Below are 25,396 nucleotides of genomic sequence, written 5' to 3'. Positions count from 1 at the left end.
TCACTGTCAAAATTATCCTGTAATTCTTCTTCACTTTCTAACTGAGAGTCCTTTATTTTATTGCCTTTTTCTTTAAGTGAGATCTTGGCCTCAAATGCTGATTCAATATTCTTGGAAGTTGGAACATAATTTTCATAGTTATCTAGTTCAAAGTCTATCAATCTTCCTACTATGGCATCCAAAGTTATCTTATGATTTTCTTCACATCTTCTTTCTTGAATAGTAGATACTCTGATTGTATAAATGGGAAGAAATGTTCTAAGAACTTTACTTATAATTGTTTCCTCCTTGATATCTCCTCTAGAAGCTTTGATAGCACTAACACTTGCTTTGATCCTTTCAACATATTTGGCAATGTTTTCATCTTCTCTCATTCTTATTTGATCAAATTGTCCTCTAAGGCTTTCTACTTTAGCTCTCCTCACATTTTCATCACCACCACAGATGTCCTTCAGCTTATTCCACATTTTAAAGGTAGTTTTGTAGTCCTTAACATCATCAAATTCCTCATTACTTAGAGTAGATGCAATGTCAATCATCATGGTGTTATGAGTCTTCTTCTCAACAATGTCATTAACAGATAATGTATCTGAAGGAGTTGTATATTCTTCATCAAGGTATTTCAATCTTGTATCTCCAATGGAAGCCAGATGAAGTATCATTAGTGTAGAAGTTGAGAATCCAACTCTAGAAATGTGCCAAGATCGCCTACAGTACAAATAGCTTGCCAAAGAGAAACTTAAGGAGCAAGAGCTTGAAGCAAAAACCACACAAGGAAATATTTCACAATAGGAAATTAGAATTTCTATGTGAATGGATGAATTTACAATGAGAGAGAGACCGCTTATAAAGGCCTCAAGGAAGCTTGTAGAACAAGCTTGGAAGGAGGTAGAAGATAAGTTTGACAACCAAGCACACTTCCACAAAAAGGTGGAACATGCTAGAAGGGAACAAACTCCTGTGTCATCAACAACTAACTACTACAACTATTAAATGCATTTACCTCAGTAAGCTTAAGTAATAGAATAAATAATTAATAATTAATTAATTATTTACTTTAACCCCCTCCCCCCCCCCCCCCCTTAAGTGCAACTTAGGGGAATGCCTTAAGCTCACAAAATAAAGAGAAAATGCAAAATGGGTCCCAGCAACAAGGCCATGTTAGGTACCCATGTACAATGCAAATAAATGCAACCTCTAAAAAATGGAGAAAAGAGGGAAAACCACATGGTAAAAACCCTCCTCCAAAAAGAGGTAAAAATAAACATGCTGAAAAAAACATGAAGTGAAGGAAGGAAGGCCTCAACCAATCCCCCCAAGGACAAATTCTGTAACCCCAAGCATAGACCGTAATTGAAGATAGCATGCAATGCAAAAGTTTTAGTGAAGATTTATGCAACCTATTTGATGGTAGGAATGTACTCCAATGCAATAACACCATCCTGGATCAACTAACAAATGAAATGCATATGCAACTCAATGTGCTTGGTACAATGATGTTCCACCAAGTTGTGAAAAATTTGGATGGCACTCTGATTATTGCACCACAAAATAGTGTGATGATTGAGAGGAAAGCCAAACTCAATCATCAACTAATGAAGCCATAAAGCCTCCTGACTAGTAAGAACTGCAGCCCTGTACTCAACCTCTATAGATGAAAGTGATTGAGCATGTTTCTTCTTACATGACCATGTGATAGGACCTAAGCCAAGACAAAACAAAAAGCCAAAAGTGGACTTCCAATCATCGACATCACCAGCCCAATATGAGTCAATGTAGCCAACAATGTGTGGAGCCCCTATGATGTAGTGAATGCCATACATGAGTGTGCCTTGAATAGAGCATAGAATAAACCTGCTAGGTTTCCAATGACTCTCATGAGGGTCCTAAGAAAATTGAAAGACAAGGCCAACCACAAAATAAAGAACAGGGAAAGTTTGTGTCAGGTACAACAAGCTATCAACCAAGTACCAATATAAAGTAGCATCCACTGAAGGTGAAGAGTAGGAGGTAAACAAAGTGACACTTGACTAAAATGGTGTAGGAGTAGGCTTGCAATCAAGCATGTCATGATGAAGCATGTCAAGAGCATACTTCTACTGATACACAAAAATCCCATTAGGAGATTGATTAATTTAATGACCAAGAAAATAGTGTAGTAAACCAAGATCAGTCATCTCAAACTAGTCCATCAATGCATGCTTAACATCCTAAAGCATATGTTAGCTCTTGATTTAATAGTTTTACAAACTATCAAGAAACCAGAAAAATGCATCTAAGGCTAGAAAATTCCAATGATGAATGCACCTGACTGTAGTCTTGGGCCAACTATAAGGCATAACTCCTTCACTTCAAGCTCTGCAAGACCTAGGCAGGTTGACCTTGAGGTTCTAATGAATGGTACCAATGCAATTAAACATAAATCTGAACCTATTTACTACAAATGAAAACTCATGCAATAACATAGATCTATAGTAGCAAATTGCAACCTATGAAATCCATAAGTTGAGTGAGGGTTAATTCCTTTCAGCCCACTACAAGACATGAAAAATTGAATTTATTTGAATAAAATATTTTGTGCAAATGACATTCATATCAGCTTGCATATGATTTAGTGATTAGTGCCTTACCCATTGAAACATATAATCATTACCAATAGGATGACCTAACTTGTTTGCATTATAATCAAGTTTATCAACTGAAATCCCCAAATCAAATTCTTATGCAATATCCCCTTCATACACCCAGAAACCCTATCAGAACACTGAAGCATTTACCTAAGTCCTTGAGTCAGAAGCAACAATAGATCTGATACACAACTCATCCAAGCTGCCTTAAATCAAATCAACCTTATCCATTTAATCACAAAGTTAATGACATATGAAGAATTAGGAGATAGAACAAGGAAACTCAAATAATTCTTGTAAATCCCTTTTTATATTCATCCAAGGAAAGACTGAATACATGAATTGGTAATACTAAAGTAAACTCTAAATAATTCACATAATCCAGCATCAATCTCCATTTATCTCAAAAAACAACACATGAGAATGAACTGAAAATCTGCACAAGAGGTGGATGTGTGGCCTTCACTACTAGAGCACAACTCAATAGACAGGAAACAAAACCATCTACAATCCTTGGTTTCAATAGTAAAACACTAGAACCCTACTGGTATTACCTGGAGCAAACTGCCAACAACCTTGCAAAAGAGAAGAAGGAAGAAAGATATAGAAAAGAAGCAATTCTCAAATTGAATCTGTAACTGACATCTGTCCCCTTAGAATTCTTTCCCAAGAAATTTAAAATTCCTCTCTCTACCTTCTATCTATAACTACATATCAAATCTCATCATTTGGCCTCTACAAGGCATAAAGAATCTCAGATATTTTTATTGGAAGAAATAACTATTTTTTGATGTTGAATTTGAACTCAAAGTAAAAGGTGAAAATTAGTTATATGACCTCAAAAGGAAAAATAAACTTTTTAGAATAGTTTTCCTCCATACCCAAGATTCAAAAAGCCTTCACATCTACCCTTTAACCACTCTTGATGATAAATGATGAGTTTTGCCTATTCTACTGAGAATGCCCTAGATTTTACAAACTGACCTATAGTATGAATTAGTGAGCACCTATGTGAAAACTGATCTCATATTCAAAAAAATTAATCTTCCGAATTCTAGTGGTATATTGGAGTGCCCATTTTTTATAGAAATAGCCCCTGTTACACTCCTCTAAAGTTTATACCTCTGTCTCATGGCTTTACATTTTAAAATTGCAAAAATTTAATCTTATCTTATAGTTTGAACGTTATGAAGTTCATACATTTATTTAAAATGTCATGACTACATGTGATTCTGAGAAATAAACTTTAAAAAATAACTTTTTAAAACCTTATGAAAATTTCCCCAGAGGTTTCATTCTAGGTCAAACATAATTTGACCACCATTGCCACATGTCATCTTATGATTGGTTCAAGTCTGTACAACTAGGCACAACATGTCACCACATTATTGGTCCTTATTACTACCACATCATCACTCCACTTCGATGCCATGTCATACTTGCTATGTTGCTATACTAATGAGTAAGCAACTTCATCTTAGCAACATAGCGATGACCGTCTGATTTGCCATGTGGCACAATCTAGTGCATCTGAAATATCTGCTTTCCACATCATGGTCTACCTTGGAACTCATGCCACATGGCACCTTGTGATTGGTTTGGAGCTCCATATCATCACTCAGTCATGCTATCGGCTGCTACTTGGCACTACCTGACTTGTTGCTCTGTACCTAGGCGAGACCCACGTTGCTCTTTACCTTGGAGTTTACTCTCGCTAGTTTTCAGAGGTTTTTCAGTGACTCTCTATGTCGCTAGCCAGAAAACCTTGGACTTTCTAGCTAGTGAGGTAGCAACTACCAGATTCTTCAATTTCTTGGTGACCTTAACTTGCATGTCCACTCAAATTTTAACCAGTACCTCCAGGCTGGCCGTCCACTAGTGCACGAGCCCCACGCATGAGTGTTGCCTTTCCAAAAGGAACCTTTTCTTAAGACAATAAACATGCTAAGCACTTTTGTATTTAAACATTATAAAATCAAAAATAGGGGCATCTACAGTCACTTCACAGTCACCTCTTTGCTCATTTTTATGACATGAAGGCACCAGTTGAAAGCTTTTAAGTAGCAAAATATAAATTTACATTAGTAATGCTTTGGCAATGATGGGGCAAAGAAAGGTCAAATATCTAATATACTTCATCTGGAAAGTGCATGACATAAAGCAGTACTAGTAGTTCTAATTGGGGTGTCCCATTTGCAGACTTCAAAGTATGCACAATCATGGCTATTGCAGCCCACATAACCCAACCTCCTCCACAAAGCTACACAAACTTGTCGATGTCATTATGAAAGAAAATAACCAACAATAGTCGTAATCATATTCTCTTCCAAGCGACCTAATTAAGACCCTCATGCCAAACACTTAACATCTAAAATAATAATTTGATGCACCTAATCCAAAACCATTTCACAACATAGAGAATCAATTTGTGTTTATGAGTAGAATCTCCATGCAATTGACATCTCCCACTACATCAAACTATAAAGTTTTTACATCACCACACTTCATAATAGACCCATTATGGGACTATAGGAACCCCAAATAGGCTCTACGCTGATCACTATTTGTTTCCCTAGTTGTAATGATTGTTTTTGGTTTGTTTTTGAATGTTTTAAGCTGTTTTTGGGTTTTTGAGTTGATGGAAAGAAAATACAAATATTGAAAACTAATCTTACCTAAAATTATAACTCAAATCTAGTTATAATGCTAATCAAATTCATTTATTCAGATGGCTCCTAATGTATGTACAATACTTATTGCTGGAAGAATACATTAAAAACATCATCATTAATAGTTGAAGAAAACCTGATTTTTGTCTCCAATATGCAACCACGCTGCTGGTTGCTTCTTCCTTGGGCAGCGCCTATCAAAAACCACAATATTAAATCTCTGATTTTTAATTCACTGTAGCGCTGTACTATTCACAGCACTATAGCTGCTGTTATAACCCCTTCCAACCTGTAAACAGATTCATCCACTTTTTCCCTACTAAAACACAATATTGACTCCATAATGAAGTCAACTCACAGGCAAAATTCAAGTGATATTTCACACCCTCAAATTGCATCAACTCTGAAGATACTACGTTCTCCACAGTCTGAATTCTTCTCAAACTTGTAGAAACCCTTGTTGCCACAACTTCAAGAAATTTCACAAGGCAAAGTTTTTAAGCAATTCTCATAACCTCCTCTTGAAGGAAGACAAGGTTTGTTTATAAGGTCTCCTCAACTCCAGAATGAGTCTCCACGCTCAATGTGGGATAAAAGATATAATAATAACATAAAAAATGTTATTACATTAAAACTTAGAAAATCCCTTTTAATTTTTCCATAAGCTTGGACCCACAATTAATTGAAACAATGCCCCCTTTTATGATATCATGACCCTCACTTAAGTTATATATTATAACTTAACAATATAGGCTCAAAACCAATAATGTTTATTTTAACTAAATAAACATTAATATCTTCATTATTACTCAACATTTTTTAATGTCGTTTGGACTGGGAGCTAACATGATAGAACTGCATATGACCATACCCCTTTTCTAAAAATAGTAGGGGTCTATCTTTATAGCTTCAAAACTGCTAAAAATAGCCTGACCAAGCCAAACTCAAAGGAAAACTCATCATAAACAAACTATGGCAACCCAAAAGAGTACTCTATTTTGGTCCTTGGAGGATCTCCACACCAAGGTGACCCTCTATCCAATCTTATTAGCCTACGAGGGTCTCTGATAGGCTAATCACCAGCTAAAGTGATGTCTCTAGCTAGAAGGGGACATCACAGTCCGCCCTCCCTAAAATTGCTTGTCCTCAAGCAATCTCAACTCTGGATGCTGTAAAATCTCCTCGCTCTCCCAAGTAGCATCCTCTACCGACAAATCCTTCCACTTCACCAAATATTCTTGGATGGTACGTTTCCTCAAGTTCCTCTCTCTAAAATCAATGATAGCCTTCGGTATCAAAACAAGTTTTCCCTCATCATCCAGGGGTGGTAGTACTGTAGAAGGCACAATATGATGCCCTAGCACCTTTTTGAGGCGTGACACATGAAAAACATTATGCACCTTGCTCTTCGCCGACAAGTCTAACTCATAAGCCACCTCTCCCACTTTCCTGATAATCCTAAATGGACCATAGTATTGTGGCTTGAGTTTCTCGGCACCACTCTTCTTGAGAGTGGATTGACGGTAAGGCTGCAACATAAGATACACCATGTCTCCAACCTCAAAAGTCTGCTCAGTACTCTTCTGATCTGCATACTGCTTTTGCTGATTTTGTGCCTTAGTTAGATTATCCTTGAGAGTCTTAACAAGGTCTTGACTCTCCTGTAACAAATCACCTGCACTGGGCACTCTACTGTCACTCAAAAGAAGATCCATAAAATTGGGTGCCTCATACCCATATAGGGCCATAAAGGGTGACATCTAAATAGACATGTGATAAGTGGTATTGTAGCAATACTCACAGAGATAAATCCATTTTACCCATGCCCTCTGTTGCCCTACTATATAATTTTTGAGATATCCCTCCACCCATTTGTTTACTATCTCTGTTTGACCATCTGTCTGAGGGTGGTAGCTAGTGCTCGGAGTGAGCTCTGTCACACACAACCTTAATAGCTCCTGCCAAAAGTGACTCATAAACCTGCTATCTCTATCACTTACAATGCTCTGAGGTAAGCCATGTAATCTGAATATCTCTTTGAAGAACAACTTTTCCACCTGTGTAGCAGTGATCGGAAAGAAGTGTGCAAACTTTGTAAGGCGATCCACAACCACATATATGTAGTCTCTGCCTTGGGCTCTAGGCAGTCCTGTGATGAAGTCCATAGACAAACACTCCCACTTCCTATCAGGAATCGGAAGTGGCTAAAGTAAACCGGCTGGATAGGAGTTTTCTTGCTTATTCTGCTGGCAAGTGGGACACTCCCTAACATATTGAAGTACCTCTGCTTTGAGCCCTTTCCATGTGAATCGCTCTCTAATATGTCGGTATGTCTTGTAGAAACTAGAATGTCCTACCATAGGTGAATCATGAAAAGATTTCAAAACCACCCTCCTCACTACTGATCCTGGGACCAAAAATATTCATCCTTTGTAAATGATGAGCTCATTCACAAGGGTGTATATGCTGTCCTGAATAGTTCCATCTATGAATCCAGCTGCCCAAGTGTCCTTTGCATACTCTACAAGGATCAAGTGTCTCCAATCCTCCGATATGTCTGTCAATAAGCTCAAATGGGGCCTACGTGATAAGGCATCAGCAACTACATTCTATGTCCCCTTAAAATATGTAATGTCAAAGTCATAGGACTGTAACTTGCTCACCCACTTTTGCTGCCTATCATTGAGATCTCGCTGCCCCAAAAAGTGTCTTAGGCTATAAAATTTGCTACCTACCAAATATTGCCTAAATTTGGCCAAAGCATGCATAATGGCTAACATCTCCTTATCATATATGCTGAAGCTTTGCTCTGGCCCTCTCAATTTCCTGCTCTCATAAGCAATAGGGTGCTTCTCCTGCATAAGCACCGCTCCAATGCCCTCTCCGGAAGCATCACAATGTAGCTCAAAAGGTTTGCTGAAATTTGGTAATGCTAACACTGGACAAGAAGTCATCAACCCCTTAAATTTCTCAAAACACTCCTGTGCCTCAAGAGTCCACAAGAAAGCTCCCTTTCTCATCAAATCTGTCAAGGGTGCCGCATGCCTGGAATATCCATCCACAAACCTTCTGTAGAAATCACATAGTCCTAGAAATCCCCTCAATTATGTAAGGTTTACTGGTGAAGGCCACTCCACAATGGCATAAATCTTTTCAGGATCCATGCACATGCCCTCTGCACTGATGATGTGACCCAAGTACAACAACTCTGCCATGCCCAAATCACACTTCGACTCCTTTGCATACAAGGATTCTCTGTCCAATATACCCAGCACTATGTCCAGGTGAACCAAGTGCTACTCCCAAGATCTACTATATACCAAGATATCATCGAAGAAGACAAGTACAAATCTCCTCAACTGAGGATGGAAAACCCTATTCATTGTTGCCTGAAAAGTAGCAGGTGCATTAGTTAGCCCAAATGGCATAACTACAAACTCAAAATGGCCACAATGACATCTAAATGCTATCTTCTCGATATCCTGCTCTCTAACTCTGATCTAGTGATAACTTGATCTCAAATCTATCTTTGAGAAGTAGTAAGCTCCATGAAGCTCATCTATCAACTCATTGATCCTGGGAATGGGGTATCTATTTTTAATCATCTTCCTATTAAGCACTCTGTAATCAATGCACATCCTCAATGTCCCATCCTTCTTCTTTACTAACACCACTGAAGAAGCAAAAAGAGACTTACTTGGTCTAATGTGGCCCATAGCAAGTAACTCCTTTATGGTTTTCTCAATTTCATCCTTCAACCTCTTCAGATGCCTGTAAGGTGTAATCATGATGGGCTTAGCCCCCTCCTCTAACTCAATGATGTGCTCAATACCTCTGTTTGGTGGTCTACCTGGTGGAATGTCACTGAACACCTTAGAGTGTTTAACTCTAAGCTCCTGAATATTAGGAGGATATTCAATCTTATGATGTCCCGCCTATGATGGCATCAACATGCACTCTGCTGCCCACTCTACTTGATCATGTCGAATCAATCTAGCCATTCTATGAGAAGAGACCATCCTGAGATCACTGTCCCTGATTACCTTAAGAATATGTGCCTTCCCATTCACTGTAAACCTCATCTCCATCTCCTTGAGGTTAAGAGTGAACTCACCAATATCGTGCAACCAACTCATCCCAAGAACTATATCTATATCTCCCATAGGTACAACATAAAAATCTGCCTTAAAGTCATAATTATTAACTTTCAATGGGAGTCCAGTGATCCTACGATCACATTTGAGGACATAGCCATCCGCTACCCTCACTCTAATTCCCCCAAACTCCTCTATTTGTATGCCACGCTTCTCCACCATCCTAGCATCAATGAAATTATGAGTGGCACCTGTATCAACCAAGGTTATGAATCGCTATCCAGCAAGTACTCCTCTCATCCGGAATGACCCTTCTTGCTTAATACTAGTGAAACAAGCTTCCCTAAGTTTCCCATCTCCTTCCCCATCCTTGGACTCCATTTTAGACAAGTTTTCATCCTTGTCTTCCTCTTTTTCACCATCTATTTCCTCTATATCAGACTGCTGATCTGAATTATCTGATTCTGATTCCTCATAGTATGCCCACATCACTCTGTTAGCTTTTCCCTTTGGCCTAAGAGGACAATCATGGTTTGCATCATAGGGTCCCTTACAGTAGAAACATAATTTTTCTTCCTCAAATCATTTAATGTTTCCCTGTCAAAAGGTGCTGGAGTTTTATCTTTAGAATCATTTTAAAAATCAGTCCTCTCTAGTTTTTTATAAAATGGTTTGTTATCCTTACTAGAAGATGCTCCTTTGGACTGAAATTTGTTCTTTGGGACTGCATGTTCCATACTTCTTGCCTTTTTCATCGCTTCCTGTAAAGAAATAGGATCAAATGCCTTTATCCAACCTCTTAGTGGTTCAGATAGGCCCTCAATGAAAAGAACTATCAATCTATGCTTTGAAATGTTGGGCACCATGACTGCCAACCGCTGAAATTCACCAATGAAATACTCCAACTTGCCTGTTTGTTTCAGCTGTGCTAAGTCCCGGAAGTAAATCTTTGGATCTTTTTTGTCAAATCTTTCAACCAACCTATCCACGAAGTCTTGGTATTCTGTCACTTGGTTATGCTGAAGTGTTACCATACCATGGTACCACCAATCATGTGCTATTCCCTCCAAATGCAAGGTGGCATATTTGATAGCTTCAATCTTTGTCATTGGCCTCAGTGCCAAAAATGTGTCAAGCTTATGAATCCAAGCTTGAGCTGTCATCTTACCACTCTCATCAAATGTAGGCATAGTAAGCTTGCCTGTAGCCCTCTTCAGCTCACTATTTTGACCTCTAGGCCTCCTATCCTGTCTGAGTGACCTATAATGCTCTCTCCTCTGATTTACAAAGCGTTCAAAGGTCATCCTCTCTCGAACCTGCGGAGCTAATAATTCCCATTCATCATTTGCAGCCATGAGTTCTGCAAATATGGGGTCTCCTGTCGCCTCCTCTACCAGAGCTTCTTCTGGCTCCTCTGAAACAAATGTAGGGTGTGTAGGCCTATCAGCTATTCTGGAATGGGTCCGTTGTGGTCTTTGATTACCTGTAGCACTCCTATTATCTCCCTATTCTCTCGGCTCCCCATTTTGTCTAACAGGTGGGTTCATCCTTTCTACCATAGTAGTGAGTGCCTGTAATGCCTGTGCCATCTGCTGATGCCCTGTAACCATAGCACGGTAGAATTCTCTGGTATCCTGATCATCATTATTCCTTCTATTTCTAGGTGGACTACCATCATGCCTCTCTTCCATATTTCCTGTTTCCTGTAACTATTCTCTTTCAATCAGAGCTCTCCTACGAGTATGGTACCTGTGTGGTCCAATTTCCAGTGGCTACATATGACTCCCCAAACCCTCAAGATGGTAGGAATGAGGCTCTGATACTAATGTAGGAACTCCAAATAGGCTCTACATTGATCACTGTTTGTTTCCTTGGGTGTAATGATTGTTTTTGGTTTGTTTTTGAATGTTTTAGGCTGTTTTTGGGTTTTTGAGTTGATGAAAAGAAAATACAAATATTGAAAACTAATCTTACCTAAAAGTATAACTCAAATCTGGTTATAATGCTAATCAAATTCATTTATTCGGATGGCTCCTAATGTATGTACAATACTTATTGCTGGAAGAATACATTAAAAACATCATCATTAATAGTTGAAAAAAACTTGATTTTTGTCTCCAATATGCAACCAGGCTGCTGGTTGCTTCCTCCTTGGGCAGCGCCTATCAAAAACTGCAATATTAAATCTTTGATTTTTAATTCACTGTAGCGCTATACTGTTCACAGCACTATAGCTGCTGTTATAACCCCTTCCAACCTGTAAACATATTCATCCACTTTTTCCCTACTGAAACACAATATTGACTCCAGAATGAAGTCAACTCATAGGCAAAATTCAAGTGATATTTCACACCCTCAAATTGCATCAACTCTAAAGATACTACGTTCTCCACAGTCTGAATTCTTCTCAAACTTGTAGAAACCCTTGTTGCCACAACTTCAAGAAATTTCACAAGGCAAAGTTTTTAAGCAATTCTCATAACCTCCTCTTGAAAGAAGACAAGGCTTGTTTATAAGGACTCCTCGACTCCAGAATGAGTCTCCACGCTCAATGTGGGATAAAAGATATAATAATAACATAAAAAATGTTATTACATTAAAACTTAGAAAATCCCTTTTAATTTTTCCATAAGCGTGGACCCACAATTAATTGAAACAATGGCCCCTTTTATGATATCATGACCCTCACTTAAGTTATATATTATAACTTAACAATATAGGCTCAAAACCAATAATGTTTATTTTAACTAAATAAACATTAATATCTTCATTATTACTCAACATTTTTTAATGTCGTTTGGACGGGGAGCTAACATGATAGAACTGCATATGACCATACCCCTTTTCTAAAAATAGCAGGGGTCTATCTTTATAACTCCAAAACTGCTAAAAATAGCCTGACCAAGCCAAACTCAAAGGAAAACTCATCATAAACAAACTCTAGCAACCCAGAAGAGTACTCTACTTTGGTCCTTGGAGGATCTCCACACTAAGGTGACCCTCTATCCAATCTTATTAGCCTACGAGGGTCTCTGATAGGCTAATCACCAGCTAAAGTGATGTCTCTAGCTAGAAGGGGACATCACAGGGACACATAGACTCTAGCAGCAATATAACTACATGCCAAACAAAAAGCCTCCTTAGTTTGTTGTATTCTTCATAAAACTAGATTTTATTAACAATGTGTCACTCCAAAATAGTAGGTATCTACTTCCAAATAGCTCCCCTACCTTTTCATAGTGAAGTGCTATGTTTCATTGCTGTAACCCACTCTATTTTTTACATTGCCCCTACATTTTTTCTTATCAATCTGACAAGATTAGTCAAGCCCCAAAGTGGGTCCGGCTAAAAAAAAAATTGTTCCCAAACAACTAAATTGTAGAATTGATCTGATGAACATCTGATACTGAATGGGATCAAAATCAAGCACTGAGTTATCCTTAAAAACTCATTTCTACCCTTTAAATCAAAGTTTCACTTTTGCACTAGGACGTCCGTTGATTGGCCTTACAAACTTACTAGAAAACCTAATCGAGCTCTAAAAACTAGCACACTGACTTTTTGTTCTGCATTCTTGTACCCTATCAAATCTCATCTCATGAAAAATTCAAGATCAAAAGATATTTTTTGTCAAAGTTGCCCTTTTAGAATTACCTGTAAGTAAACATGTTTGAAAGCAATAAACTGGGTTCGGATTATGCTTTGAAACCTAGGCAAATGGATACTTTGGAAAATGAAACTTAGGGTGTTGGTTCACTATCATAAGGTGAGTATGGATCTACAATTTGGGCTCATGATGAATAATTGGGGGCAAATGGTGAGCAGTCAAAGTGGGCTACTCATATTTTGCAGATTGAAACAATGGTAGGAAATTGATTTTTGCAAATAGAATTGATGTAGAAAAGTGTGCATACGGATTCGTCAAGACTTGCAAATTTGGCACACTTAAAGTATTTTTAGAATAAAACACAAAGGTACAATCCATTTGACCTCACCTATCATGGATTAAGAGTTATAACATCCCGAACAGGGGTATCAAATAATTTGCATTTGCTGACACTAGTAAAAAGATAGAAAATGTGTTTGGAATCACATTTGAAAACTGAACAAACGGATTTTTCATAAGCTAAAACTTGAAACATAACAATTTTTTGATGTCTTCAATATAACGCAAAAGCAATTTTAGCATTTTGGTCAATTGGGTCAAAATTATAACATGTCAAATAGGGCCTTCTAGAATTCTGAACATTTCATATCAGCATGATATTGATAAAGACCAACTTTGAGTGATTCAAAACCTAGTCAAAAAGGCTTGAAATGACTCAAAATCTAAAACATAGGCTCTCAGGTATGGACACTAGACATTCCCAAAGTGGTGAGTGATGACACATTTCTCAGTGCAAGATATTCACTTGCAAACATGGTCTCTTGTCACTATTTGACACTTAGGTGAAAATGCAAATTTGGAGATTGCCTAAAACAAGACTTCACAAAATGGCTTAGAATCTCAATTTAACTTCATAGAACACTTAGATGCACTAAATTGAGGCTGTTAGAAATATTAAACACCTCTTGGGCTTCTCAAGTACAATTAGGTACAAATGCATTTAAAAAGTGCTTATGGGGCTCAATTTCTTCAATAATGCTCAAAATTTGGGCTATAATTTTGAGCACCAACAGCATAGATGATGAGCTACCCATGAGAATAAAATCATCAATATATAGAACAAGAATCAAAATCTCATCTCCAAGATGCTAAATGTACATTGTGGGATCAGAATGGTAGTGAGTGAAGCCTGTAGCAAGTAGAAAGGAGTCCATCTTCTCATACCAAGCCCGAGGGGTTTTCTTGAGACCATATAATGAACATCAAAGTCTACAAACCAAGGTGGGATCCTACACAAAACTTAAAGGTTGCTCCATATAAATCTCCTCAGTGATATCGCCATGTAGGAAGGCACTCTTCACATCCATCTGATAAACTGGCCATCTCTGTAAAGCTACGAGGGATAAGACAAGGTGGATAGAATTCATCTTGGTGACAAGGGCAAATGTTTCAGAATAATCAACACCTTCAAGCTATGAAAAACCCTTTGCAACAATATGAGCCTTATGTTAATCAATGGAACCATCAATAGCATACTTAGTATGATAAATCCACTTACATCACACCGACTTTCTCCCCTTGGGAAGAGGACAAAGATCCCATGTGTGATTCTTCATCAAAGAGTAATATTCCTCCTCCATTGCACTATCCCATTTAGAATGTCCTATTGCTTCGAAAAATGTCTAAGGATTAGTACTAATAGCATGATTGAGAAGACTAGAACCTGTAGTATGAGAATGGGTGCAACAGGAAGTGGAAGGGTCACTAGCTAGAGGTCCTACAGCCTCAACTGTAGCTCGAGCCCATTTAGGCATCTGGGAGGATCTTGTGATAGAGTTAAATGGGCATCAACATGATCATCATCTGTAGAATAATATGGAAATGAAGAGGGAGTAGTGGGAGCTGAAGGAGGCATTGGAGGCAAGGAATGAACTGCAAGAGGGTTCTCATCAAACTGGACATCCCATCAAAATAGGACCTCTCTAGAATCAAGATCAAATAACTTGTAAGCCTTTACATCCTCTTAGTAGCCAACAAAAATTAGTGGTTGGCTCTTCTGTTCCATAGCTTTCCTCTGAGCAATAGGTATAAAAGCATATGTTGTACTACCAAAAAATCTGAATGATGATACATCAGGCTTGACATAGGACCAAGCCTCCTCAGGAGTCATATGTTGAAGTGCCTTGTGAGGCATTTGATTCTGAATGTAATTGGCACAATTGACTACCTTTGCCCAAAAACATGAATCCATGGACCTAGACTAAATCATGCAATTTTCCATCTCCTAGAGGGTTCTGTTCTTCCTCTTAGCCACACCATTCTACTAGGGAGTATAAGGCACTAAAAGCTGATGCTAAAGACCATGCTCAGAACAAAAATCTTTGAAAACTTGGTTCACATACTCCCCCCCATTGTTTGTGCATATCTTTCGAATAGAAAACCTAGACTACTTCAATACAAATGCCTTGAAAACTTGAAATGAGTCAAAGACATCAAACTTGTACTTAAGAAAGTACACCCAAGTGTGTGTGAAGAAGTCATCAATAAAGGTAAGCACATATCGAGCACCTAAAAAAGGAGTAGGAAATGACATAAGGTCATCGTGACTCCACTCCAAAGGTTCTAAAGCATGAGTTGCTCGTCCATGTGGAAAAGAATCTCTATGTTGCTTGCCAAGTGCATGTTACCTCTGGTTTTACCGCCAAAGACTCAAATTCAAATTTGCGGCTTGTTCAACGGTTAGCCTAAAAAATTGTTATTTTAATGCCCCAACCCGCCAAAGTTTCTCTTCCATTAGATTTTAGATGGATCGATGGTCGGCGCGATCTTGTCATCGAAAGTTGCACGAGAGATAGTATCAGCGACATCGCGCCCGATTGACACATGTTTGGTGGGCCCGGCGGCTGGGCTACAACGAAGGGCGGGTCGGGAAAGTTTTTCCGGCGACTCAGGCGCTATGGCGCTATCGTACGCCAACCGGAAAATCTCCATGGCGACATAGCGCCCGACGGAGATGCTCACGTCGGTGGGTGGGTCACATTGCTAAAAGAAGTGTTGCGACGGTCGGGTAAGTTTGGCGGGCCGAAGAAAATAAATAGCGAGAGCTTCAGAAAAAATATTGGGCCCCATTATGTACCTCATCTGCCCAGTTGGCGGAGCCCGGTGCCACGACAGCGAATCAAAAGGAACCACGCACAGATAGGGACATGTCATCGGTTGGGCGCTATGGCGCTATGGGAATTTAGCCTCAATTTTCCCATAGCAACATGGTGCCTGGTCGATACGTGGTCACCCTGTGAGGCCAAGTCGCAAGATTGCCTGGTGGTGGTCCGCTGGGCTAGTAAGGAACCGTCGCATGTAACCAGGCTGGAGTCTCTATCAGTATGGTTGGCACTGTCAAGATTTATGATCTCCATCATTGAATTTGATTGCATCAACGGATGGCACCATCTCACTATGGTGGAGATGCGCAGATGTTATTATGGCAACATAGCGCCCATCTGTCGCGTGGCCATTCTATGGATCAAGTCTCGGGTTCACCAATCAGTTGATGCCATGTGTATATGTCAGGACATGGCATACCACGAGCCCAGTAGTTTTTAGAAGGGATGGCGAGTTAAGTACAATGTCGCTCTAATCGTCAGATCTGCAAAGATCTACGGCTGGCGCTATCTCACCATCGGGAACTGCCCGAACTTTAGCATCAGCAACATAGCGCCCGTCCACCATGTGTCCTAGCGGGGCTGCATTCCATGCCGTCAGAAGTAGTTAGGATGGGATGACCGACAAACCAACAGGAGGACGCCACGTATTAGCGGGCCCGATGAATCAATAGAAATAGAGGGTTATGGGAGGTCAACTTCTGTGACCGTCAGATTAGAAGAAATCAATGGTAGGCGCCATCTCGCCATGGTGAAGCTGTGAGATTTTTATCATGGCGACATAGCACCCATTTACCACGTGTCATTCAGGCGAGGTGTGGATGCTGAGTTGTCACCAGATACGATGGGCCTGGGGTAAAGACAGCACAGAGCAAGACGAGTCTTCATGATTGTCGGATGAGAAAAGATCAATGGTAGGCGCCATGTTGCCTTAGTGAAGTTGCAAGATTTTTACCATGGCAACATTGCGCCCGATTGACACGTGTCCTCGCGGGTCTGGTTTTTGCCGTGGTGATTAGCTAACGGCCAGCGGTTAGATGGTAGGGTGACGCGGTTAGTTTGATGAAGGCGATCAACCACGGAAGGACTCTCAAGGTGGCAAAACAAAGGATTATGGTTGGCCCACATGGCCTAGTCGGCATATAAGAATCAGGTCGACTGACAGGCTAGGATGATTTATGAACCAAGAATGCAGAGACGATCGATGTATCTTGCAATCTGATCTTCGCGATCATTTTCGACCTACCAGGAATGAATGCAGGACAGAAGGACACTCCATCCATCCGGTCGATCCATCTACCATGTCAGGGAGTGTTGTGGCTCCATTTCCATCTTCTCCAAGCTCTTCTTAGAAAGAAATTTTTCTCGGTATGCAGGCCAGGATTTCAATCAGATCCCCGATTGGATTCTCAAGATGGGAAGTTAATGCTAGTAGGTAAGAAGTGAATGTAACGCAGAAATCTTCAGTTATACCTGATCTATAAAGACAATTTTGTGATCTGTTCTGAGGGTTGATTCTTTCTGATTTTCTCTGCTACTGCTTGCAGACTTGCAGTGTAAAATCCCTTTGTCTCTGAGCCATGTAATAGCCTGTATCATCTCTTTCAGCCATCAGTGTGAATGTGCATCACTTTGCCTCCCATTGGTGTATTGTTGAGATCAATGATCTGCATACTGTATCTATCTTTGGCCTATTGGATAATACATAAGTGAAATCTCTTTTTCCTAGTGTCATTCGGTTGGTTTTTTCTGATCTGTATGTGATTATTGATCGATATAAGTCTGGACGTGTATGACTTTTGTATGTTATTTTGGTTTTGTAGTATATATACGGGCAGGAATGAGTCTGAACACTCTATTTTGGTGCATCACCACCTTAGATTAGACTAGGTAGATTTTCTTTAACGCTCTCTTTCTCCCTTTCCCTTCTGAGAATAGATAGGTGCGCCCTGATAGTAAGAGGAATCCGGCCTTCTCTGGAGACTCAACCTCATAGTTCAAGTCCCACAGCTTGGAGGTTGTTTCCATGTTTCACTAGGTTGTCCTCGTGCTTAGGCCTTGGACAAGGGTGCAAACCTAAGTGACAACAGTTTTTGGCACGCCCGGTGGGACCTATATCAGAAGATTTCATGTCTACTGGTGTGAAAAGAAGAAAGAGTTTTGAGATTAATGCTGAAGAAGTAGTGCTGGCTTCAGTATTCAAGCCTTCAAGAGGCTGATTCATCAAGTACTTGGCGACTCTGAACATCAACAAATCTGGTTTCAAGCCAAAGTTGCAAAAATTCATGCCTAGAGCTAAAACAAGGGCGTCTTCTAGAGGTAATTTTCAATATCAAGAACTCTCACTTTCAAGTCCTAGAAGAAGGAGGGCTAGAGCTTCATTATCACTAGTTAGAGGTGGAGTAACAATCAATATACCTATGAGATCTGTCTCTACTCCTCCTACTATCCAAACTCAGCCTAGATTGCCATCAGCACTCATCAATAGAACACTTGTTTATATGGCACAGCCAAGAGTTCATCCTTTTGCCACCTTTTATGGTGGAAGTCCTTTGTTGTTAGCCCAAAGACATGATATACCAGTAGCTGCACTAAAAAGCATACCTGATTTTATTGGTGAAACTTCTATTTCCCCCCTAGAGCATATCTAAGAGGTAGCGAATGTCTGCAATATTCATGGTATTACAGAAGATGATGTCGCCGTCAGACTTCTAGGCTCATCTTTAAAAGGAAAAGCATTACAATGGTATAGAGGCTTAGCTCATGGTTCCATAACTGATTGGGATGGACTAGGAGCAGGATTATGCAAACATTTTGAGGATAAGAGTGACCATTTGTCACTATTAGAGTAGCTGACTACAATAAAAAGAGCCCCCCATGAATGTATGACTGATTTTAATTACAGATTCCAAAAGACATGGGATAGAATACCTACTATAGTGAAACCTACCCCTGGTAATGCCTTCTTGCATTACCTTAGAGCTTTTAACAGTGATATTGCCACCACAATCCAAACTATGGGAGGAGATACATTACCTAATGCTTATGAGACAGCCATAAAAGCTGAGAAAATTCTAATACAAGGAGGAAAGTTGGCTCCAAGGCCTCCTATGTCTTTCTTTCCTGATGTTCCCAACCACCAACCAGCAATAGCCCCTCTCCCTACAATTTCTACATCGCAAGCCCTTACTCCAGTCCCCCAAGCTTCCACATCCTCAAACGGAATAGATGAACTCAAGATAATGCTCCAAGGTCTAGTACTGAACGCAGATAAAAGAGAAAAGACCTTGGATAAAAAATTACAAGAGTAGGGGAAGGAGTTGAAGGACCAAGGGAAGAGACTAGAGGATAGTTTTTCTCTAATACAAAAGATGAGTAACAAGGTGATGGCCTTAGAAAGATAGCAGGCCCAAGGTGGCAAGCCTCCCCAATTGCAATATCAGGCTCCAAGTGGTGGTAGGCCTCCTAATCAATGGAATAGCTCTTTTGATCAGAATAGGTAGAATAGTCATGCTTCTGCTTCAAGCTCAAATCAGAACAGAGATATAGTCCCTCAAAATAACTTGGCCCAAGACCAAGATTTTTGTCCCTCATGTAACTATTCTTATACATACTGCCTATGTCAGAAAGCATAATCTTATTTGGCCCTAACTGTCCAGGAGTCCACAGTAGAGCAATCACACAAAGAAGATCATCCCAAGGAGGCCTCATATGTTCAGAGGCAGGGTGATTGCTCTTTTATGAATCACCAGATGGAGGAACATTGTAATGTAAACCAGGACTCCATTGCTCATAACACAAGAAGCAAGAAGAGAGCTATGGAACATGTTGCTCCTCCTTCTCCTAAGTAGGCCTCAACTTCAAGTGTTATACCTAACGCACAAATAGAAAATAAGTAGACAAACACTTCACAACAGCAAAAGCAAGGTCCGAGAAATGAGGATGCAAGTGATCCTTTTGTTGCCCCATCTCAACCTCTTGTAAGTACAGCCCCCAAAGTTTCTACCAAAATCCCTAGTGCCCCATTAAGTGTGGTAGAGCAAATGAAGAAGACCAATGTAAACATTCCCATGTGGGATGCTGTTGCTACCATACCAATGTAGAGGAAGATGCTGCAGCAAGAATTGGAAAGGATTGAGCCCAAGGATCAGTCATCTATCATGGAGAGTGCCACTAGTTTAGTACAACCAGCAGGAGATGTGGAGGCAAATAAAAAGTTTAGACCTCCTCCATTTTATGTTTCTCTGATTATAGGGGGAAAATTAGTCCATAATTGCATGATAGATTCGGGGGCTAGCAGCTCAGTAATACCTAGGTGTGTTGCTGATGCTTTAGGGATGAAATATGAGCCCATTGTTAGGGATGTGTTACAACTAGATGGGAGTACTGTCAAAACCGTAGGTATCCTTAGAAGTGTGGAAATGGCCCTACATGCATGCCCTGGTTGTACTGTGATTCAAGACATATCTGTTGCTGAGGTTAAGCCCTATTTTGCCATCTGCCTTTCAAGAGACTTCACTGCTCAAATTGGTGGATTCATATTTGCTGATTGGTCTTACATGTCATTTAAGACCAGATGCGGGGCCAATGCTTCAATAAGAGCAGAACCTCAAGCCCTTCATCACACTGAACCCTACACTTCCAACTTCATCAATATGAATTGCCCTATCCTACAGGTGAATGAAAATAACATAGTAAACGAGCCTGTCACTTCCATAGCAGGGATTCCTGATTTCTTCTTGGATGAGTGGGCAAATACATGTCAGTTTGAACCTATGTCGGAAACCCTTGAGACAGTCCTTAGTACATATTGCATAATAGAGAAGGAGGTTCAAGTTCCTCACCTTGTTAGGACTAATGATGACATAAATGGAGTATGGAGTATGTACTTTGATGGCTCAAGGAATAGAAATGGATTAGGGGCTGGTGTGATGTTGATCTCTCCTACACAAATAAGATACTACTTCTCTTTTAGGTTCCATTTCAGTTGTACCAATAATGTGGCCAAGTATGAATCCTTGATCCAAGGTCTCCTACTTGCCCAAAAGAGGGGAATTCAAGCCTTGAAAGTATATGGGGACAGCGAGTTGGTAGTGAACCAAGTGAGAAATCAGAATATCACCAAAAATGGCCTGCTCAAGTCTTATAAACATAGAGTCTGGGATTTTCTTGAAGGTTTCATTGCATTTAACATTCAGAGCATTCCTAGGAAAGAAAATAAACATGCTGATAGACTTGCAGCAGTGGGTGCATCTTATGATGTGCCAGGGAATCTTGAGGAAAAAAAGAAACAACAAATAAGGGTAGTGGTGAGGCCTCTTGTTCCTGATAATAATACTCATTGGCAAGTGTTCGAGTCTGATGAGCAAATTATGAGCTTCTTGCAGAATGAAGCAGAATTTTCAGAGAGAAATCAGCTAAGACTACAAGATCAATATGGTGATCAGATCATTCATCTCAGTTCCAACAAGCTGCCCAAGGGTCTCATTACCTTGGAGGGTGTCTTTAATCCTGATGATCAAATAAGAGGCAAAGGGATGAATCTAGCTGCAGAAAAGGATGACCATGCCCCAGTTACTATTGCTGATGGAAAATCTCTTAACATGGGGAAGGTATGTTCTAAAGCTGAGCAAGAGTATTTCATTCATCTATGTCAAGAATTTAGTGATGTATTTGCTTGGACATATGATGATTTAAAAGGGTTTGACCCTAGTTTGTTTCAGCATACCATAGATTTAGTTGATAGGGTCAAACCAGTAAGGCAAAAATAGAGGCCAGTGAATCCCAAGATTGAACCTTTAATAAGGAAAGAACTATCCAAACTGATTGAGGCTAACATAATTTTTCCCATCAAACACTCATCATGGGTAGCTAACCTTGTCCCTGTGAGGGAGAAGAATGGAGAAATCAAATTGTGTGTGGACTTTAGGGATCTCAATCAGGCTTCCCTTAAAGATCACCATCCTCTCCCTTCTATGGAGAAAATTCTATCCAAGGTCAGTGGGTCAAGGAGATTCTCTTTTCTTGATGGGTTTTCTGGTTATAACCAAGTGTTGGTTAAAGAGTCTAATAGATACAAGATAGCATTTACTACTAAATGGGGCACCTATACTTATTGCAAAATGCCATTTGGATTAACAAATGCAGGTGCCACGTTCCAAAAGGAAATGGAGGTAGCTTTCAGAAGATTAATTGACAAATTTGTCTTGGTATACCTTGATGATATAATTGTGTATTCCAAGAATGTGGAGGATCATCTTGATCATTTGAGACAGGTATTTCTAAGATGTAGAGGGTTTGGGGTATCTCTCAACCCAGCCAAATGTGTCTTTGCTACAAACCAGGGAAAACTATTAGGACACATTGTATCTAAGGATGGATTGACCATTGATCCAGAAAGAACAAAAGAAATACTTTCCCTTCCTCTCCCTAAACACAAGAAAGGGCTACAAAGTTTCCTTGGTAGGATAAATTTTGTAAGAAGCTTTATTCCTAATCTTGCTACCATGGTGAAACCCCTTACAGCCATGCTCAAGAAAGATATGGTCTTCTCATGGACCAAGGAAGGGAAGGAGAGTTTTGAAAAGATCAAGGCAGCCATAGCATCGGCCCCTACCCTCATGAACCCAAAATTTGAGAAATATTTCATCCTCTACACCTTAGGTGGTGAGTCAAGTATCTCTGTTGTCTTGACCCAAACAAATGACAAGAATGAGGAGCAGCCCATAGCCTTCTTTAGTGAAGGGCTTAAGGAATATGAAGACAAGTATAGCTTTGTTGAGAAGCAAGCCCTTGCAGTCATTAGAGCCTTGAAGAAGTTTAGACACCTCTTATCCCATAATAAGATCCATTTGTTGGTACCCCATGCAAGTGTAAAAGACTTCCTGTTAAACAAAGATGTCAGTGAGAAGAGAGCTGGATGGATCACTAGGGTAATGGAATATGATGTTGACATTCAGATTACCAAATTGGTAAGAGGAAGAGGATTATGTAAAGAAATGTTATCATATCAGAACTTAGATCAAGAAGTTGCCATGGTGATAGCAGAGCAGCAGGAGGAAAGGTACGCTGACAGTCCAAGGAGCTGGATAAATGACATGAAGAATTTATTATTAGGGAATGGATACCCTCAGGGATTGGACAAAACTAAAATAAGACAATATAGACTACAATCCATTCCCTATGTTGCGATTGACGATATCCTATTCAGGAGGGATTTTAATGGGACCCTGTTGAGGTGTGTTGAAAAGAATCAGGCTAAAAGGGTGATTAGAGAACTCCATGATGGCCCTGGTGGCGGCCACTTCTCTGCAAGAACAATCGCTATGAAGATCATGAGGGCTAGATATTATTGGCCATCTCTGTTCCATGATTGTTACAGGTATGTGAGGAAATGTGAGAAATGTGCTTTTTTCTCAGGCAAACAGAGACTTGCAGCTCTTCCTCTTCATCCTATTCAGGTGGATCAGCCCTTCACTCAGTGGGGGTTGGATTTTATAGGCCCCATTAATCCTCCATCTAGTGCAAGTCATAAATGGATCTTGGCTGCTACTGATTATTTCACTAGGTGGACAGAGGCAGTTGCCTTGAAGGATGCCACAGAGCCATCAGTTGTTGAATTCCTTGATGGAATTGTATCTAGATTTGGTGCTCCTTCTACTATCATCTCAAATAATGCCAAGTCTTTTGTTGGAACCAAAATTTGTGCATGGGCCATGAATCACAATATCTACCTGAGCACATCATCAAACTACTATCCTCAGGGTAATGGTTTGGCTGAATCTTCCAACAAGAATCTGATCAAAATTATGAAGAGGATAATAGAAGACAATCAGAGGACCTGGCACAAGAAATTAAGGACTGCTCTGTGGGCTGATAGGATAACACCCAAGAGATCTATTGGGGATTCACCTTTTGTGCTAGTATATGGTAGGGAAGCTAGACTCCCAATCTCATTGGAGTTCCCATCCTTGGAGTTGGCTCATCAGCTAGAACTGGTTGAAGATGATGCCATGTCAGTAAGAATGGCAGAACTAATTGAGTTGGAAGAAAAGAGAAACAAAGCCATGAAAACTCTAGAGATTCACCAGCAACAGATGAAGAGGAATTTTGACAAGAAGGCAAGGGCCAGAATCTTCAGAGAGGGAGATTTAGTTCTCAAGTGGGACTCAGACAGAGCAAAACCAGGAAGGCACTCCAAATTTGACCCATTATGGAGTGGCTCTTATCTGATTTCCAGTTGCAAATAGGCCAACGTATTCCAACTAAGCAGGCCAAGTGGTGAAATTCTACCCATTCCAGTCAATGGGATCTATCTAAAGCCCTATTTCTGAAGGGTTGTGAATCCATGTACATAGTTAATCTAGTTGCTTCCTACTTGTTTCTATTTTGCAATAAGTGCACGAGCACATGCCTCTCTTCGTGAGTCATTTTTGACATGTCTCACACTGCTAAGGAGGTCCTATTTTTTTTTTGTTTCCAATCATAGAAGCAGAGCTAGAACCTTAAGGGTTTTTAATGTTTTGATTTCCTCTTTAAGGGTTAGGGTTCTTGTAGCTCTCAGCTTTATGCCTCCTGGTCCTCTTTCTGACTCCATAGCCCAATGGATCATTCTCAGGCACTGGTCATGCATTGAGCAGGCTCATGCCCCTTGCGATTTTCCAAAAGTGTTACCTCTGGTTTTACCGCCAAAGACTCAAATTCAAATCTGTGGCTTGTTCAACGGTTAGCCTAAAAAATTGTTATTTTAATGCCCCGACGCGCCAAACTTTCTCTTCCATCAGATTTTAGATGGATCGACGGTCGGCGTGATCTCGTCATCAGAAGTTGCACGAGAGATAGTATCAGTGACATCGCGCCCGATTTATATGTGTTTGGTGGGCCCGGCGGGTGGGCTACAATGGAGGGCAGGTTAGGAAAGTTTTTTCGGCGCCGTAGGCGGTATGGCGCTATCGCACACCAACCGAAAAATTCCCATGTCGACATAGCGCCCGACGGAGATGCTCACGTCAGCGGGCGGGTCACGTTGCCGAAAAAAGTGTTGCGACGGTCGGGTCAGTTTGGCGGGTCGGAGAAAATAAATAGCGAGAGCTTCAAACAAAATATTGGGCCCCATTATGTACCTCATCTGCCCAGTTGGCAGAGCCCAGTGCCACGGCAGTGAATCAAAAGGAACCACACATAGATAGGGACATGTCATCGGTTGGGCACTATGGCGCTATGGGAATTTAGCCTCGAT

General features: G+C 40.2%; 1 pseudogene; it reads right to left on the bottom strand.

The window, feature by feature from the left end:
- LOC149571144 (putative aldo-keto reductase 2) overlaps positions 1-17,083 on the bottom strand; it is a 30,406-nt pseudogene extending 13,323 nt beyond the window's left edge.
- Positions 17,084-25,396: the final 8,313 nt, after the last annotated feature.

This window comes from Cupressus sempervirens, chromosome 2 (assembly GCF_028749045.1).
Source record: "Cupressus sempervirens isolate cs-2001-9-10 chromosome 2, ASM2874904v1, whole genome shotgun sequence".
Lineage (NCBI taxonomy): Eukaryota > Viridiplantae > Streptophyta > Pinopsida > Cupressales > Cupressaceae > Cupressus > Cupressus sempervirens.
Note: the sequence above shows the minus strand (reverse complement) of the source record. Positions and strands in the feature narration are given on the sequence as shown.